The sequence below is a fragment of the Platichthys flesus genome, chromosome 10, assembly GCF_949316205.1.
Source record: "Platichthys flesus chromosome 10, fPlaFle2.1, whole genome shotgun sequence".
NCBI classification, from domain to species: domain Eukaryota; kingdom Metazoa; phylum Chordata; class Actinopteri; order Pleuronectiformes; family Pleuronectidae; genus Platichthys; species Platichthys flesus.
Window position 1 is genome coordinate 24,796,214 of NC_084954.1, and position 16,584 is coordinate 24,812,797.

Genomic DNA, 16,584 nt, shown 5'->3' on the forward strand with positions numbered 1-16,584 from the left:
AAATAGAGTCGTAAGAAGTAGCCTGAGGGGTGCTCTATCGGAAATGATAATTCCCTACACAAGGAAGAAACAAAAATGCAGTCCAGCTTCAGCGGGAGGTGTGGCACATCCCTCCCTCCTGCTTCGATACCAGCCAGCATGCGAGTCCTAGCCACATATTCGTACCTCCCCCCCCATATGAAATGGAACACGAGGCGCATGAGAGGTCTCCTCATGCTGACTGGCAGTGGATATATGTATGCCAAATATAGGAGGGATGGCAGAATGTCTACCTTCAGTACAAGTACCTTCCCTATAAAGGTCAGGCACCTGCTCTTCCAGAGTGCAAGCCTCTTCTGGACTGCTGTAATTCGCCTGGTCCAGTTGATCGAGGCACTGTTGGCTGCCTCAAAGCTGACCCCTAGTATCTTCAGGTGACCTGTGCATAGCGACAGCCCTCCCGGTACATCTGTCCTTTCTTTCCACCTCCCAAAGAACTTGACAGAGGACTTGGCGTGATTCAGTCTTGCTCCAGACACCCGACCAAAGTCCTGAAAAATCTCTAAGGATCGGATCAGGCTCTCATCACTGTCCAGCAGCAGTGTGGTGTCGTCTGCATACTGTGACAGCTTGACCCGCAGGCCTCTGCTGCCGGGAACCAGGAAACCTTTCACCCCTGGGTCAGCCCTAATAGCTGCCGCCAGTGGCTCTATGTAAAGGATGTAGAGCAGCGGTGAGAGTGGGCAGCCCTGTCTTACCCCTGAGTGCAACCTGAAAACTTCCCCTAAGTGACCGTTGACTGCCACGGTGCTCCCCACACCTGTGTATAATGTGCGCAACCATCCGACAAAACCCTTGTTAAAGCCTAACCTTTCCAATACCCTAAACATAAAGCCCCAGTGAACCCTGTCAAAGGCCTTTGCCTGGTCGAGGCCCACCACCATAAATGGCAGGTGTCTGTCTTCTGCCCAAGCGACAGCGTCTCGTATGAGCTGGAGATTCCATCTAACAGAGCGCCCCGCCACCCCACACGTTTGGTCCACATGGACCACGTGTGGAAGCGCTGTGCCCAGACGATCCGCTAGGACCTTTGCCAGGAGTTTATAGTCAACACACAACATTGTCAGTGGCCGCCAGTTTCCGAGGTCGGTGCCATCCCCCTTTTTAAACAGAAGGGAGATCACCCCTGTAGCCATAGTCCCTCCCATTGCACCTGTGAGAAGCACTGTGGACAACACCTCCAACACTACCGGTCCAAGAATCTCCCAGAACTTGAGATAAAACTCCACCGGCAGTCCGTCGATGCCAGGCACCTTCCGCTTGTTCATTTTACCAAGGGCTCCCTCGAGCTCTTTGAGTGTGAGCGGGGCCTCCAAAGCCTGCGCTATGTCCGACGGCACCTGCTTGGTCAGTAAGTTCAGGAAGTATTCCCCTCCCCCTACATCTACCTCTTTCTCCTGGAAACTTGTGCGGTAGTGGTCAGTAGCAGCCCCCACCATCTCAGCTGCCTCCGACACTACCACACCCTGCTTGTCCCTGATCCCGGTCTGTACCTGTCTTTTCCTGTCTGCCCGTATTGAGCTGAAGAAAGCAGCAGAACATGTCTCATGCTTCTCCAAGTAATTTCGTTGCACCAGGAACAGGTAAGCCCGGGCCCTACCCTCAAAGACCTCCCTGAGCTTTGCTTTTAGGGAGTCACAAGCCCACTGATTTACTGTGCCAGTGCTGTTTCCTTTGCTGTATTCAAGCTCGAGGAGGTGCTGTAAGCGAAACACCTCTCTCTTTGCCAACCTCACCTTCTTTTTAGAAAAACTGTCGCAAAACATCTTCATGCGTTTCTTGGCTACTTCCCACCACTCCATCACTCCAGTACACAATGGTCTTAGTCCTAAAAGTTTTTTGAAAAACAGTTTAAAACTTTGTTTGAACATGTCCTCCTCTAGTATGCTTATATTTAAGCGCCAGTACCCACGCCCAAAAACAGGCAGGCACAGGCGCACCTCAAACAGCAGCCCATCATGGTCAGAGAAAAACACAGGGAGCAGTCGACCTGACACCAATATCATAGACTTTGAGGCAAACACGTAGTCAAGACGTCTATACGTTCCGCGTGAATTACGCCATGTGGGACCGTCTGCCAGTGGCCTAACCATCCTCCCCCCATCTACTAACCCGTGTCTAGCCATGAGGTGGGAGATATAAATATCGCTGGTGTCCCCCCCCTTGCCTAACTGCACATTGAAATCCCCACCTACAATTACCTGCCTATTGGTGGTCAGGTGTGTCTCTACTAAACCAAACATTTCTTGTCTTTCCCTCTGAGTTTGTGGTCCATACACCACAACAACCCTCAGCTTGTTGGTCCCCCATGTGATGTCAGCACCCAGTATCCTCCCTTGGACAATTGTGAACACATCCTCCACCCTTATCTCTTTAACCCCAAACAATATCCCTACACCTGTAGAGTGGACCCCTCCCACACTCCAGATTGAATCCCCTTTCGTCCACTCCCTTGAGAATTTCGCTACATCCCCTATGTCCCTTAGATGAACCTCCTGCAATAAACAAATATCAACATGCAGATGGTCCACAAAATCATAAACAACCCTTCTTTTAAACGTGTCCCTCATTCCTCTTACATTTAATGAAAGCATCTTTACTACAGCCATTATAATTTGTATTTTTAAAGTGTTTACAGCCACACAAAACCCCCCCCCCCCCAAATACAACCTCCCTACTGCGAGAAGAAGTCCTCCCTCTTCATCTCGTCCGCCCAGGAAAAGGGCACTGGATTTGGCGATGTTGATGGCCTGTTGGGTCCCTCATATGCATCTTCTCCCATAGGGGATAGTATATTGAGCAGGTCTGGAGGTAAATCCAGCTCCAGCCCACAACCTACATTTGGCAGCTCACATGGATCTCCTCCGATATGCTCAATAGCTTCCCCACCCTTACCTAGCCCTATGTTACCCCCATCCTGCTCCTGATGTCCTCCCTCCTCTGCAGCCCTTCTTTGCTGCTCTACCCCACTAACCATCCCACCATCAACTCCCTTCTCTTGGTCCTGTCCCTCGGCCCCGTTGCCTTCCCCCTTTGACTTTTTACTATGGCCCTCCTCCTTACTCTCTCCGCTTCTAATTGCTTTCCCCCCTCCGAAAACCTGTGATCCTTTCCGTGCCCCCTTCTTGATCTTGGAGGTGGCTGGATCTGGGCTGATGGCAGGAAATTCTCCCCCTGCGTGGTCACAGGTCACCTGGGCTTCGGTATCCCGGGTGGCACTGCCTTTTGTTCCTTTCTCCAGGGGGACTTCCTCTGTTCCAATCTCAGAAAGATCCGTAGCTGGCGCCGCCAGTACCGGTGTGCATGAGCCATTCTCTGCAGGCAAGGGTCCCTTTCCTGGATGCTTTGCTTTTTCTGGTTCTCCATTGGACTTGGCCACTTCCGCAAAGGTCCTCCTTCTGCTTGGACAGTTGCGGTAAAGGTGGCCCATTTCACCACATCCATGACAGGCCTTGGGCCCTGTGCACTCTTTAGCCTCATGGCCCCCTTGGCCACAGGTACGGCAGCCGGCTCTGGAACAGCCTGCCTCTGTATGGCCTGACTGCCTGCAACGCCTACAGAAAGCTGGTTGCCGGGCGTAAAACAGGTAACCGCGGTCCCCACCAAGGCTGAAAAGAGCAGGTGGATGCTTCAGTCCTCCATGTCCTTCTGCGTCAGGGTTCAGCAGCACTTGGAACTGCCTTCTTCCTGTCCAGAATCCCCTCATGTCTTTTACGTACCTAGCACTAGTCACAACCTCTCCGTGCTGTCCCAAAAAAGCCACTAGTGCTAGGTCGGTGACGAAGGGGTTGTAGGTATGCACCGTGATAGTTCTGAAATTTGGTCTGTCCAGGTTCAAAATCTTGTAACCGGCTATGAATCTTGTCCCAGCCTCCTTTCTACAGGCTTCAGCCACTCTTGAATACATATCTTCACTGACCAGGGTAACGTCAAAGGCTTTTTCTGGCTGGTTCCACTGGATGCAGTATACATCTTCTACCTTCAGCCTCAGTTGTTCCAAGATGACATTTTTGCAGAACCAGTCTCTCGAAATCAGATGTTCCTCCACCGGCTCAGCCTGAAAGCGTATCGTGAACCTCACGCCGACCTTTGGGCTTGTCTGTTCCTTGGAGGCCGTTGGGGCAATCTTTTTGTCAGCTGTGTTCCTTCTTCGTCCAACTCTGTCGCCGTTTCTCCACTTGATCTTAGCCAAAAGGCCGAGAAGCGATAATCCACAAGTGTTGGATGTCCAATCTAACCTCTTGGCACAAATCTCCCTTGCTGTGGTACCCCGTTTGTAGGTGTGCATAACAATGGCTGCTCATCACCTCCGCCCAAGCTCTCCTTTGTGGACACTTGATTGCTGACCTAGACAGCTCTTTGACTTTTCACAATTTCATAAGGCTCAGCCATACAGCAAAGCCTGCCAAAAATAGATTCAACTCATGTTTGTTCCTCTCCCATAAGTCTTTAGTAAAAGGCGAAAGACTTGTGCGTTATGAAGAGAAACCAGAGTCAGCATGGCCCTCTGCTCGAGAGCAGCGGTGGAGCCTCTCGGTCACAGTCACCACCTTCGCGGTGGGCCTCTCTTTGCTTTCCGCATGTCAGATTCTAGTATACAACATTCCCACCACGCCCCCATCTGCCAACACAAATTATAAAAGGCTTTATTTGCTCCTGCCCTGACTAGTGATTGGCTTTTATGCCTTTTTAAGCGATACATCCCTGAACCACTTACATTGGGTCCAAAAGCGGACTCTGCTTTCTCACCAAGTCTCCCAGGAGATGTTGAGTGAAAACACGCTTCAGTTTTTGACAAATGCTTCTGATTCTATTTGGAATCCAGTTGATGCTCATTGTGACCCCGTGCAGAGTCATGCATAATCACTTCACAAGGCAGTGAGTCATAAGAGCAGTTTTGCACACTTGTCAAACTCTGCCAGGCCATTCCCTCAGTTTCATTGACCCAGTGTAGAATTCACCTTAAAACCTCCACAATTGTTTGAGTGTTTGCTTTTCTACAAGGTAAGAACAGAGAGCACCGTGCCCAGCGGCACTGCAATGCTAGGCCAATGCTCGGAGAGAAGGGAGCAAGCTCCAAATTTCTGCTCCTCTTGCCAAAAATCTGCTTAATATGTAGTCCTCATATAGAGGACATATCAGATATTAAACTGATAAGAACAGATACTACACTTGATCTTAGCCAAAAGGCCGAGAAGCGATAATCCACAAGTGTTGGATGTCCACGCCAACCTCTTGGCACAAATCTCCCTTGCTGTGGTACCCCGTTTGTAGGTGTGCATAACAATGGCTGCTCATCACCTCCGCCCAAGCTCTCCTTTGTGGACACCTGATTGCTGACCTAGACAGCTCTTTGACTTTTCACAATTTCATAAGGCACAGCCATACAGCAAAGCCTGCCAAAAATAGATTCAACTCATGTTTGTTCCTCTCCACGGAAGTCTTTAGTAAAAGGCGAAAGACTTGTGCGTTATGAAGAGAAACCAGAGTCAGCATGGCCCTCTGCTTGAGAGCAGCGTTGGAGCCTCTCGGTCACAGTCACCACCTTCGCGGTGGGGTTTCTCTTTGCTTTCCGCATGTCAGATTCTAGTATACAACAGTCCACCACGCCCCCATCTGCCAACACAAATTATACAAGGCTTTATTTGCTCCTGCCCTGACTAGTGATTGGCTTTTAAGCCTTTTTAAGCGATACATCCCTGAACCACTTACATTGGGTCCAAAAGCGGACTCTGCTTTCTCACCAAGTCTCCCAGGAGATGTTGAGTGAAAACACGTTTCAGTTTTTGACAAATGCTTTTGATTCTATTTGGAATCCAGTTGATGCTCATTGTGACCCCGTGCAGAGTCATACATAATCACTTCACAAGGCAGTGAGTCATAAGAGCAGTTTTGCACACTTGTCAAACTCTGCCAGGCCATTCCCTCAGTTTCATTGACCCAGTGTAGAATTCACCTTGAAACCTCCACAATTGTTTGAGTGTTTGCTTTTCTACAAGGTAAGAACAGAGTGCACCGTTCCCAGCGGCACTGCAATGCTAGGTCGATGCGTGGAGAGAAGGGAGCAAGCTCCAAATTTCTGCTCCTCTTGCCAAAAATCTGCTTAATATGTAGTCCTCATATAGAGGACATATCAGATATTAAACTGATAAGAACAGATACTACACTTGATCCTAGCCAAAAGGCCGAGAAGCGATAATCCACAAGTGTTGGATGTCCAAGCTAACCTCTTGGCACAAATCTCCCTTGCTGTGGTACCCCGTTTGTAGGTGTGCATAACAATGGCTGCTCATCACCTCCGCCCAAGCTCTCCTTTGTGGACACCTGATTGCTGACCTAGACAGCTCTTTGACTTTTCACAATTTCATAAGGCTCAGCCATACAGCAAAGCCTGCCAAAAATAGATTCAACTCATGTTTGTTCCTCTCCCATAAGTCTTTAGTAAAAGGCGAAAGACTTGTGCGTTATGAAGAGAAACCAGAGTCAGCATGGCCCTCTGCTCGAGAGCAGCGGTGGAGCCTCTCGGTCACAGTCACCACCTTCGCAGTGGGCCTCTCTTTGCTTTCCGCATGTCAGATTCTAGTATACAACATTCCCACCACGCCCCCATCTGCCAACACAAATTATAAAAGGCTTTATTTGCTCCTGCCCTGACTAGTGATTGGCTTTTATGCCTTTTTAAGCGATACATCCCTGAACCACTTACATTGGGTCCAAAAGCGGACTCTGCTTTCTCACCAAGTCTCCCAGGAGATGTTGAGTGAAAACACGCTTCAGTTTTTGACAAATGCTTCTGATTCTATTTGGAATCCAGTTGATGCTCATTGTGACCCCGTGCAGAGTCATGCATAATCACTTCACAAGGCAGTGAGTCATAAGAGCAGTTTTGCACACTTGTCAAACTCTGCCAGGCCATTCCCTCAGTTTCATTGACCCAGTGTAGAATTCACCTTAAAACCTCCACAATTGTTTGAGTGTTTGCTTTTCTACAAGGTAAGAACAGAGAGCACCGTGCCCAGCGGCACTGCAATGCTAGGCCAATGCTCGGAGAGAAGGGAGCAAGCTCCAAATTTCTGCTCCTCTTGCCAAAAATCTGCTTAATATGTAGTCCTCATATAGAGGACATATCAGATATTAAACTGATAAGAACAGATACTACACTTGATCTTAGCCAAAAGGCCGAGAAGCGATAATCCACAAGTGTTGGATGTCCACGCCAACCTCTTGGCACAAATCTCCCTTGCTGTGGTACCCCGTTTGTAGGTGTGCATAACAATGGCTGCTCATCACCTCCGCCCAAGCTCTCCTTTGTGGACACCTGATTGCTGACCTAGACAGCTCTTTGACTTTTCACAATTTCATAAGGCACAGCCATACAGCAAAGCCTGCCAAAAATAGATTCAACTCATGTTTGTTCCTCTCCACGGAAGTCTTTAGTAAAAGGCGAAAGACTTGTGCGTTATGAAGAGAAACCAGAGTCAGCATGGCCCTCTGCTTGAGAGCAGCGTTGGAGCCTCTCGGTCACAGTCACCACCTTCGCGGTGGGGTTTCTCTTTGCTTTCCGCATGTCAGATTCTAGTATACAACAGTCCACCACGCCCCCATCTGCCAACACAAATTATACAAGGCTTTATTTGCTCCTGCCCTGACTAGTGATTGGCTTTTAAGCCTTTTTAAGCGATACATCCCTGAACCACTTACATTGGGTCCAAAAGCGGACTCTGCTTTCTCACCAAGTCTCCCAGGAGATGTTGAGTGAAAACACGTTTCAGTTTTTGACAAATGCTTTTGATTCTATTTGGAATCCAGTTGATGCTCATTGTGACCCCGTGCAGAGTCATGCATAATCACTTCACAAGGCAGTGAGTCATAAGAGCAGTTTTGCACACTTGTCAAACTCTGCCAGGCCATTCCCTCAGTTTCATTGACCCAGTGTAGAATTCACCTTGAAACCTCCACAATTGTTTGAGTGTTTGCTTTTCTACAAGGTAAGAACAGAGTGCACCGTTCCCAGCGGCACTGCAATGCTAGGTCGATGCGTGGAGAGAAGGGAGCAAGCTCCAAATTTCTGCTCCTCTTGCCAAAAATCTGCTTAATATGTAGTCCTCATATAGAGGACATATCAGATATTAAACTGATAAGAACAGATACTACACTTGATCCTAGCCAAAAGGCCGAGAAGCGATAATCCACAAGTGTTGGATGTCCAAGCTAACCTCTTGGCACAAATCTCCCTTGCTGTGGTACCCCGTTTGTAGGTGTGCATAACAATGGCTGCTCATCACCTCCGCCCAAGCTCTCCTTTGTGGACACCTGATTGCTGACCTAGACAGCTCTTTGACTTTTCACAATTTCATAAGGCTCAGCAAAACAGCAAAGCCTGCCAAAAATAGATTCAACTCATGTTTGTTCCTCTCCACGGAAGTCTTTAGTAAAAGGCGAAAGACTTGTGCGTTATGAAGAGAAACCAGAGTCAGCATGGCCCTCTGCTCGAGAGCAGCGGTGGAGCCTCTCGGTCACAGTCACCACCTTCGCGGTGGGCCTCTCTTTGCTTTCCGCATGTCAGATTCTAGTATACAACATTCCCACCACGCCCCCATCTGCCAACACAAATTATACAAGGCTTTATTTGCTCCTGCCCTGACTAGTGATTGGCTTTTAAGCCTTTTTAAGCAATACATCCCTGAACCACTTACATTGGGTCCAAAAGCGGACTCTGCTTTCTCACCAGGTCTCCCAGGAGATGTTGAGTGAAAACACGTTTCAGTTTTTGACAAATGCTTCTGATTCTATTTGGAATCCAGTTGATGCTCATTGTGACCCCGTGCAGATTCATGCATAATCGCTTCACAAGGCAGTGAGTCATCAGAGCAGTTTTGCACACTTGTCAAACTCTGCCAGGCCATTCCCTCAGTTTCATTGACCCAGTGTAGAATTCACCTTGAAACCTCCACAATTGTTTGAGTGTTTGCTTTTCTACAAGGTAAGAACAGAGTGCACCATTCCCAGCGGCACTGCAATGCTAGGTCGATGCGTGGAGAGAAGGGAGCAAGCTCCAAATTTCTGCTCCTCTTGCCAAAAATCTGCTTAATATGTAGTCCTCATATAGAGGACATATCAGATATTAAACTGATAAGAACAGATACTACACTTGATCTTAGCCAAAAGGCCGAGAAGCGATAATCCACAAGTGTTGGATGTCCAGCTAACCTCTTGGCACAAATCTCCCTTGCTGTGGTACCCCGTTTGTAGGTGTGCATAACAATGGCTGCTCATCACCTCCGCCCAAGCTCTCCTTTGTGGACACCTGATTGCTGACCTAGACAGCTCTTTGACTTTTCACAATTTCATAAGGCTCAGCCATACAGCAAAGCCTGCCAAAAATAGATTCAACTCATGTTTGTTCCTCTCCACGGAAGTCTTTAGTAAAAGGCGAAAGACTTGTGCGTTATGAAGAGAAACCAGAGTCAGCATGGCCCTCTGCTCGAGAGCAGCGGTGGAGCCTCTCGGTCACAGTCACCACCTTCGCGGTGGGCCTCTCTTTGCTTTCCGCATGTCAGATTCTAGTATACAACATTCCCACCACGTCCCCATCTGCCAACACAAATTATAAAAGGCTTTATTTGCTCCTGCCCTGACTAGTGATTGGCTTTTAAGCCTTTTTAAGCGATACATCCCTGAACCACTTACATTGGGTCCAAAAGCGGACTCTGCTTTCTCACCAAGTCTCCCAGGAGATGTTGAGTGAAAACACGTTTCAGTTTTTGACAAATGCTTCTGATTCTATTTGGAATCCAGTTGATGCTCATTGTGACCCCGTGCAGAGTCATGCATAATCACTTCACAAGGCAGTGAGTCATAAGAGCAGTTTTGCACACTTGTCAAACTCTGCCAGGCCATTCCCTCAGTTTCATTGACCCAGTGTAGAATTCACCTTGAAACCTCCACAATTGTTTGAGTGTTTGCTTTTCTACAAGGTAAGAACAGAGTGCACCGTTCCCAGCGGCACTGCAATGCTAGGTCGATGCGTGGAGAGAAGGGAGCAAGCTCCAAATTTCTGCTCCTCTTGCCAAAAATCTGCTTAATATGTAGTCCTCATATAGAGGACATATCAGATATTAAACTGATAAGAACAGATACTACACTTGATCTTAGCCAAAAGGCCGAGAAGCGATAATCCACAAGTGTTGGATGTCCAAGCTAAGCTCTTGGCACAAATCTCCCTTGCTGTGGTACCCCGTTTGTAGGTGTGCATAACAATGGCTGCTCATCACCTCCGCCCAAGCTCTCCTTTGTGGACACCTGATTGCTGACCTAGACAGCTCTTTGACTTTTCACAATTTCATAAGGCTCAGCCATACAGCAAAGCCTGCCAAAAATAGATTCAACTCATGTTTGTTCCTCTCCACGGAAGTCTTTAGTAAAAGGCGAAAGACTTGTGCGTTATGAAGAGAAACCAGAGTCAGCATGGCCCTCTGCTCGAGAGCAGCGGTGGAGCCTCTCGGTCAGAGTCACCACCTTCGCGGTGGGCCTCTCTTTGCTTTCCGCATGTCAGATTCTAGTATACAACATTCCCACCACGCCCCCATCTGCCAACACAAATTATACAAGGCTTTATTTGCTCCTGCCCTGACTAATGATTTGCTTTTAAGCCTTTTTAAGCAATACATCCCTGAACCACTTACATTGGGTCCAAAAGCGGACTCTGCTTTCTCACCAAGTCTCCCAGGAGATGTTGAGTGAAAACACGTTTCAGTTTTTGACAAACGCTTCTGATTCTATTTGGAATCTAGTTGATGCTCATTGTGACCCCGTGCAGAGTCATGCATGATCGCTTTACAAGGCAGTGAGTCATCAGAGCAGTTTTACACACTTGTCAAACTCTGCCAGGCCATTCCCTCAGTTTCATTGACCCAGTGTAGAATTCACCTTGAAACCTCCACAATTGTTTGAGTGTTTGCTTTTCTACAAGGTAAGAACAGAGTGCACCGTTCCCAGCGGCACTGCAATACTAGGTCGATGCGTGGAGAGAAGGGAGCAAGCTCCAAATTTCTGCTCCTCTTGCCAAAAATCTGCTTAATATGTAGTCCTCATATAGAGGACATATCAGATATTAAACTGATAAGAACAGATACTACACTTGATCTTAGCCAAAAGGCCGAGAAGCGATAATCCACAAGTGTTGGATGTCCAAGCCAACCTCTTGGCACAAATCTCCCTTGCTGTGGTACCCCGTTTGTAGGTGTGCATAACAATGGCTGCTCATCACCTCCGCCCAAGCTCTCCTTTGTGGACACCTGATTGCTGACCTAGACAGCTCTTTGACTTTTCACAATTTCATAAGGCTCAGCCATACAGCAAAGCCTGCCAAAAATAGATTCAACTCATGTTTGTTCCTCTCCACGGAAGTCTTTAGTAAAAGGCGAAAGACTTGTGCGTTATGAAGAGAAACCAGAGTCAGCATGGCCCTCTGCTCGAGAGCAGCGGTGGAGCCTCTCGGTCACAGTCACCACCTTCGCGGTGGGCCTCTCTTTGCTTTCCGCATGTCAGATTCTAGTATACAACATTCCCACCACGCCCCCATCTGCCAACACAAATTATACAAGGCTTTATTTGCTCCTGCCCTGACTAGTGATTGGCTTTTAATCCTTTTTAAGCGATACATCCCTGAACCACTTACATTGGGTCCAAAAGCGGACTCTGCTTTCTCACCAAGTCTCCCAGGAGATGTTGAGTGAAAAAACGTTTCAGTTTTTGACAAACGCTTCTGATTCTATTTGGAATCTAGTTGATGCTCATTGTGACCCCGTGCAGAGTCATGCATGATCGTTTTACAAGGCAGTGAGTCATCAGAGCAGTTTTACACACTTGTCAAACTCTGCCAGGCCATTCCCTCAGTTTCATTGACCCAGTGTAGAATTCACCTTGAAACCTCCACAATTGTTTGAGTGTTTGCTTTTCTACAAGGTAAGAACAGAGTGCACCGTTCCCAGCGGCACTGCAATGCTAGGTCGATGCGTGGAGAGAAGGGAGCAAGCTCCAAATTTCTGCTCCTCTTGCCAAATATCTGCTTAATATGTAGTCCTCATATAGAGGACATATCAGATATTAAACTGATAAGAACAGATACTACACTTGATCTTAGCCAAAAGGCCGAGAAGCGATAATCCACAAGTGTTGGATGTCCAAGCTAACCTCTTGGCACAAATCTCCCTTGCTGTGGTACCCCGTTTGTAGGTGTGCATAACAATGGCTGCTCATCACCTCCGCCCAAGCTCTCCTTTGTGGACACCTGATTGCTGACCTAGACAGCTCTTTGACTTTTCACAATTTCATAAGGCTCAGCAAAACAGCAAAGCCTGCCAAAAATAGATTCAACTCATGTTTGTTCCTCTCCACGGAAGTCTTTAGTAAAAGGCGAAAGACTTGTGCGTTATGAAGAGAAACCAGAGTCAGCATGGCCCTCTGCTCGAGAGCAGAGGTGGAGCCTCTCGGTCACAGTCACCACCTTCGCGGTGGGCCTCTCTTTGCTTTCCGCATGTCAGATTCTAGTATACAACATTCCCACCACGCCCCCATCTGCCAACACAAATTATACAAGGCTTTATTTGCTCCTGCCCTGACTAGTGATTGGCTTTTAAGCCTTTTTAAGCAATACATCCCTGAACCACTTACATTGGGTCCAAAAGCGGACTCTGCTTTCTCACCAGGTCTCCCAGGAGATGTTGAGTGAAAACACGTTTCAGTTTTTGACAAATGCTTCTGATTCTATTTGGAATCCAGTTGATGCTCATTGTGACCCCGTGCAGATTCATGCATAATCGCTTCACAAGGCAGTGAGTCATCAGAGCAGTTTTGCACACTTGTCAAACTCTGCCAGGCCATTCCCTCAGTTTTATTGACCCAGTGTAGAATTCACCTTAAAACCTCCACAATTGTTTGAGTGTTTGCTTTTCTACAAGGTAAGAACAGAGGGCACCGTGCCCAGCGGCACTGCAATGCAAGGCCAATGCTCGGAGAGAAGGGAGCAAGCTCCAAATTTCTGCTCCTCTTTCCAAAAATCTGCTTAATATGTAGTCCTCATATAGAGGACATATCAGATATTAAACTGATAAGAACAGATACTACACTTGATCTTAGCCAAAAGGCCGAGAAGCGATAATCCACAAGTGTTGGATGTCCAAGCCAACCTCTTGGCACAAATCTCCCTTGCTGTGGTACCCCGTTTGTAGGTGTGCATAACAATGGCTGCTCATCACCTCCGCCCAAGCTCTCCTTTGTGGACACCTGATTGCTGACCTAGACAGCTCTTTGACTTTTCACAATTTCATAAGGCTCAGCCATACAGCAAAGCCTGCCAAAAATAGATTCAACTCATGTTTGTTCCTCTCCACGGAAGTCTTTAGTAAAAGGCGAAAGACTTGTGCGTTATGAAGAGAAACCAGAGTCAGCATGGCCCTCTGCTCGAGAGCAGCGGTGGAGCCTCTCGGTCACAATCACCACCTTCGCGGTGGGCCTCTCTTTGCTTTCCGCATGTCAGATTCTAGTATACAACATTCCCACCACGCCCCCATCTGCCAACACAAATTATACAAGGCTTTATTTGCTCCTGCCCTGACTAATGATTGGCTTTTAAGCCTTTTTAAGCAATACATCCCTGAACCACTTACATTGGGTCCAAAAGCGGACTCTGCTTTCTCACCAAGTCTCCCAGGAGATGTTGAGTGAAAACACGTTTCAGTTTTTGACAAATGCTTCTGATTCTATTTGGAATCCAGTTGATGCTCAGTGTGACCCCGTGCAGAGTCATGCATAATCACTTCACAAGGCAGTGAGTCATAAGAGCAGTTTTGCACACTTGTCAAACTCTGCCAGGCCATTCCCTCAGTTTCATTGACCCAGTGTAGAATTCACCTTGAAACCTCCACAATTGTTTGAGTGTTTGCTTTTCTACAAGGTAAGAACAGAGTGCACCGTTCCCAGCGGCACTGCAATGCTAGGTCGATGCGTGGAGAGAAGGGAGCAAGCTCCAAATTTCTGCTCCTCTTGCCAAAAATCTGCTTAATATGTAGTCCTCATATAGAGGACATATCAGATATTAAACTGATAAGAACAGATACTACACTTGATCTTAGCCAAAAGGCCGAGAAGCGATAATCCACAAGTGTTGGATGTCCAAGCTAACCTCTTGGCACAAATCTCCCTTGCTGTGGTACCCCGTTTGTAGGTGTGCATAACAATGGCTGCTCATCACCTCCGCCCAAGCTCTCCTTTGTGGACACTTGATTGCTGACCTAGACAGCTCTTTGACTTTTCACAATTTCATAAGGCTCAGCCATACAGCAAAGCCTGCCAAAAATAGATTCAACTCATGTTTGTTCCTCTCCACGGAAGTCTTTAGTAAAAGGCGAAAGACTTGTGCGTTATGAAGAGAAACCAGAGTCAGCATGGCCCTCTGCTCGAGAGCAGCGGTGGACCCTCTCGGTCACAGTCACCACCTTCGCGGTGGGCCTCTCTTTGCTTTCCGCATGTCAGATTCTAGTATACAACATTCCCACCACGCCCCCATCTGCCAACACAAATTATACAAGGCTTTATTTGCTCCTGCCCTGACTAGTGATTGGCTTTTAAGCCTTTTTAAGCAATACATCCCTGAACCACTTACATTGGGTCCAAAAGCGGACTCTGCTTTCTCACCAAGTCTCCCAGGAGATGTTGAGTGAAAACACGTTTCAGTTTTTGACAAATGCTTCTGATTCTATTTGGAATCCAGTTGATGCTCATTGTGACCCCGTGGAGATTCATGCATAATCGCTTCACAAGGCAGTGAGTCATCAGAGCAGTTTTGCACACTTGTCAAACTCTGCCAGGCCATTCCCTCAGTTTCATTGACCCAGTGTAGAATTCACCTTGAAACCTCCACAATTGTTTGAGTGTTTGCTTTTCTACAAGGTAAGAACAGAGTGCACCATTCCCAGCGGCACTGCAATGCTAGGTCGATGCGTGGAGAGAAGGGAGCAAGCTCCAAATTTCTGCTCCTCTTGCCAAAAATCTGCTTAATATGTAGTCCTCATATAGAGGACATATCAGATATTAAACTGATAAGAACAGATACTACACTTGATCTTAGCCAAAAGGCCGAGAAGCGATAATCCACAAGTGTTGGATGTCCAATCCAACCTCTTGGCACAAATCTCCCTTGCTGTGGTACCCCGTTTGTAGGTGTGCATAACAATGGCTGCTCGTCACCTCCGCCCAAGCTCTCCTTTGTGGACACCTGATTGCTGACCTAGACAGCTCTTTGACTTTTCACAATTTCATAAGGCTCAGCCATACAGCAAAGCCTGCCAAAAATAGATTCAAATCACGTTTGTTCCTCTCCACGGAAGTCTTTAGTAAAAGGCGAAAGACTTGTGCGTTATGAAGAGAAACCAGAGTCAGCATGGCCCTCTGCTCGAGAGCAGCGGTGGAGCCTCTCGGTCACAGTCACCAACTTCGCGGTGGGCCTCTCTTTGCTTTCCGCATGTCAGATTCTAGTATACAACATTCCCACCACGCCCCCATCTGCCAACACAAATTATACAAGGCTTTATTTGCTCCTGCCCTGACTAGTGATTGGCTTTTAAGCCTTTTTAAGCAATACATCCCTGAACCACTTACATTGGGTCCAAAAGCGGACTCTGCTTTCTCACCAAGTCTCCCAGGAGATGTTGAGTGAAAACACGTTTCAGTTTTTGACAAATGCTTCTGATTCTATTTGGAATCCAGTTGATGCTCATTGTGACCCCGTGCAGATTCATGCATAATCGCTTCACAAGGCAGTGAGTCATCAGAGCAGTTTTGCACACTTGTCAAACTCTGCCAGGCCATTCCCTCAGTTTCATTGACCCAGTGTAGAATTCACCTTGAAACCTCCACAATTGTTTGAGTGTTTGCTTTTCTACAAGGTAAGAACAGAGTGCACCGTTCCCAGCGGCACTGCAATCCTAGGTCGATGCGTGGAGAGAAGGGAGCAAGCTCCAAATTTCTGCTCCTCTTGCCAAAAATCTGCTTAATATGTAGTCCTCATATAGAGGAAATATCAGATATTAAACTGATAAGAACAGATACTACACTTGATCTTAGCCAAAAGGCCGAGAAGCAATAATCCACAAGTGTTGGATGTCCACGCCAACCTCTTGGCACAAATCTCCCTTGCTGTGGTACCCCGTTTGTAGGTGTGCGTAACAATGGCTCATGACCTCCGCCCATGCTCTCCTTTGTGGACACCTGATTGCTGACCTAGACAGCTCTTTGACTTTTCACAATTTCATAAGGCTCAGCCATACAGCAAAGCCTGCCAAAAATAGATTCAACTCATGTTTGTTCCTCTCCACGGAAGTCTTTAGTAAAAGGCGAAAGACTTGTGCGTTATGAAGAGAAACCAGAGTCAGCATGGCCCTCTGCTTGAGAGCAGCGTTGGAGCCTCTCGGTCACAGTCACCACCTTCGCGGTGGGGTTTCTCTTTGCTTTCCGCATGTCAGATTCTAGTATACAACAGTCCAC

At 47.5% G+C, this 16,584-nt stretch overlaps 25 non-coding genes across 25 annotated transcripts; all 25 read right to left on the bottom strand.

Moving 5' to 3' along the window:
* Positions 1-4,424: 4,424 nt before the first annotated feature.
* LOC133963866 (U5 spliceosomal RNA) lies at positions 4,425-4,536 on the bottom strand. Its single transcript, XR_009923346.1, has one exon. It is a non-coding gene; the product is annotated as a U5 spliceosomal RNA (small nuclear RNA).
* Positions 4,537-5,049: 513 nt separating this feature from the next.
* Positions 5,050-5,241, bottom strand: LOC133962849 (U2 spliceosomal RNA). Its single transcript, XR_009922417.1, has one exon. It is a non-coding gene; the product is annotated as a U2 spliceosomal RNA (small nuclear RNA).
* A 177-nt stretch (positions 5,242-5,418) lies between these two features.
* LOC133963621 (U5 spliceosomal RNA) lies at positions 5,419-5,531 on the bottom strand. Its single transcript, XR_009923114.1, has one exon. It is a non-coding gene; the product is annotated as a U5 spliceosomal RNA (small nuclear RNA).
* Positions 5,532-6,044: 513 nt separating this feature from the next.
* On the bottom strand, positions 6,045-6,236 carry LOC133962691 (U2 spliceosomal RNA). Its single transcript, XR_009922268.1, has one exon. It is a non-coding gene; the product is annotated as a U2 spliceosomal RNA (small nuclear RNA).
* Positions 6,237-6,413: 177 nt separating this feature from the next.
* LOC133963867 (U5 spliceosomal RNA) lies at positions 6,414-6,525 on the bottom strand. Its single transcript, XR_009923347.1, has one exon. It is a non-coding gene; the product is annotated as a U5 spliceosomal RNA (small nuclear RNA).
* A 513-nt stretch (positions 6,526-7,038) lies between these two features.
* LOC133962850 (U2 spliceosomal RNA) lies at positions 7,039-7,230 on the bottom strand. The gene has a single exon (XR_009922418.1). It is a non-coding gene; the product is annotated as a U2 spliceosomal RNA (small nuclear RNA).
* Positions 7,231-7,407: 177 nt separating this feature from the next.
* Positions 7,408-7,520, bottom strand: LOC133963623 (U5 spliceosomal RNA). Its single transcript, XR_009923116.1, has one exon. It is a non-coding gene; the product is annotated as a U5 spliceosomal RNA (small nuclear RNA).
* A 513-nt stretch (positions 7,521-8,033) lies between these two features.
* On the bottom strand, positions 8,034-8,225 carry LOC133962692 (U2 spliceosomal RNA). Its single transcript, XR_009922269.1, has one exon. It is a non-coding gene; the product is annotated as a U2 spliceosomal RNA (small nuclear RNA).
* A 174-nt stretch (positions 8,226-8,399) lies between these two features.
* On the bottom strand, positions 8,400-8,515 carry LOC133963734 (U5 spliceosomal RNA). Its single transcript, XR_009923220.1, has one exon. It is a non-coding gene; the product is annotated as a U5 spliceosomal RNA (small nuclear RNA).
* A 513-nt stretch (positions 8,516-9,028) lies between these two features.
* On the bottom strand, positions 9,029-9,220 carry LOC133962651 (U2 spliceosomal RNA). Its single transcript, XR_009922231.1, has one exon. It is a non-coding gene; the product is annotated as a U2 spliceosomal RNA (small nuclear RNA).
* A 176-nt stretch (positions 9,221-9,396) lies between these two features.
* On the bottom strand, positions 9,397-9,509 carry LOC133963571 (U5 spliceosomal RNA). The gene has a single exon (XR_009923066.1). It is a non-coding gene; the product is annotated as a U5 spliceosomal RNA (small nuclear RNA).
* A 513-nt stretch (positions 9,510-10,022) lies between these two features.
* LOC133964288 (U2 spliceosomal RNA) lies at positions 10,023-10,214 on the bottom strand. The gene has a single exon (XR_009923749.1). It is a non-coding gene; the product is annotated as a U2 spliceosomal RNA (small nuclear RNA).
* A 177-nt stretch (positions 10,215-10,391) lies between these two features.
* On the bottom strand, positions 10,392-10,504 carry LOC133963572 (U5 spliceosomal RNA). The gene has a single exon (XR_009923067.1). It is a non-coding gene; the product is annotated as a U5 spliceosomal RNA (small nuclear RNA).
* A 513-nt stretch (positions 10,505-11,017) lies between these two features.
* Positions 11,018-11,209, bottom strand: LOC133962630 (U2 spliceosomal RNA). The gene has a single exon (XR_009922211.1). It is a non-coding gene; the product is annotated as a U2 spliceosomal RNA (small nuclear RNA).
* Positions 11,210-11,386: 177 nt separating this feature from the next.
* LOC133963573 (U5 spliceosomal RNA) lies at positions 11,387-11,499 on the bottom strand. The gene has a single exon (XR_009923068.1). It is a non-coding gene; the product is annotated as a U5 spliceosomal RNA (small nuclear RNA).
* Positions 11,500-12,012: 513 nt separating this feature from the next.
* On the bottom strand, positions 12,013-12,204 carry LOC133962730 (U2 spliceosomal RNA). Its single transcript, XR_009922305.1, has one exon. It is a non-coding gene; the product is annotated as a U2 spliceosomal RNA (small nuclear RNA).
* A 174-nt stretch (positions 12,205-12,378) lies between these two features.
* Positions 12,379-12,494, bottom strand: LOC133963735 (U5 spliceosomal RNA). The gene has a single exon (XR_009923221.1). It is a non-coding gene; the product is annotated as a U5 spliceosomal RNA (small nuclear RNA).
* A 513-nt stretch (positions 12,495-13,007) lies between these two features.
* Positions 13,008-13,199, bottom strand: LOC133962903 (U2 spliceosomal RNA). Its single transcript, XR_009922468.1, has one exon. It is a non-coding gene; the product is annotated as a U2 spliceosomal RNA (small nuclear RNA).
* A 177-nt stretch (positions 13,200-13,376) lies between these two features.
* On the bottom strand, positions 13,377-13,489 carry LOC133963574 (U5 spliceosomal RNA). Its single transcript, XR_009923069.1, has one exon. It is a non-coding gene; the product is annotated as a U5 spliceosomal RNA (small nuclear RNA).
* A 513-nt stretch (positions 13,490-14,002) lies between these two features.
* Positions 14,003-14,194, bottom strand: LOC133964289 (U2 spliceosomal RNA). Its single transcript, XR_009923750.1, has one exon. It is a non-coding gene; the product is annotated as a U2 spliceosomal RNA (small nuclear RNA).
* A 177-nt stretch (positions 14,195-14,371) lies between these two features.
* On the bottom strand, positions 14,372-14,484 carry LOC133963575 (U5 spliceosomal RNA). The gene has a single exon (XR_009923070.1). It is a non-coding gene; the product is annotated as a U5 spliceosomal RNA (small nuclear RNA).
* Positions 14,485-14,997: 513 nt separating this feature from the next.
* LOC133962653 (U2 spliceosomal RNA) lies at positions 14,998-15,189 on the bottom strand. Its single transcript, XR_009922233.1, has one exon. It is a non-coding gene; the product is annotated as a U2 spliceosomal RNA (small nuclear RNA).
* A 177-nt stretch (positions 15,190-15,366) lies between these two features.
* On the bottom strand, positions 15,367-15,479 carry LOC133963812 (U5 spliceosomal RNA). Its single transcript, XR_009923296.1, has one exon. It is a non-coding gene; the product is annotated as a U5 spliceosomal RNA (small nuclear RNA).
* Positions 15,480-15,992: 513 nt separating this feature from the next.
* Positions 15,993-16,184, bottom strand: LOC133962884 (U2 spliceosomal RNA). The gene has a single exon (XR_009922451.1). It is a non-coding gene; the product is annotated as a U2 spliceosomal RNA (small nuclear RNA).
* Positions 16,185-16,358: 174 nt separating this feature from the next.
* LOC133963577 (U5 spliceosomal RNA) lies at positions 16,359-16,471 on the bottom strand. Its single transcript, XR_009923072.1, has one exon. It is a non-coding gene; the product is annotated as a U5 spliceosomal RNA (small nuclear RNA).
* Between the last annotated feature and the right edge of the window lie 113 nt (positions 16,472-16,584).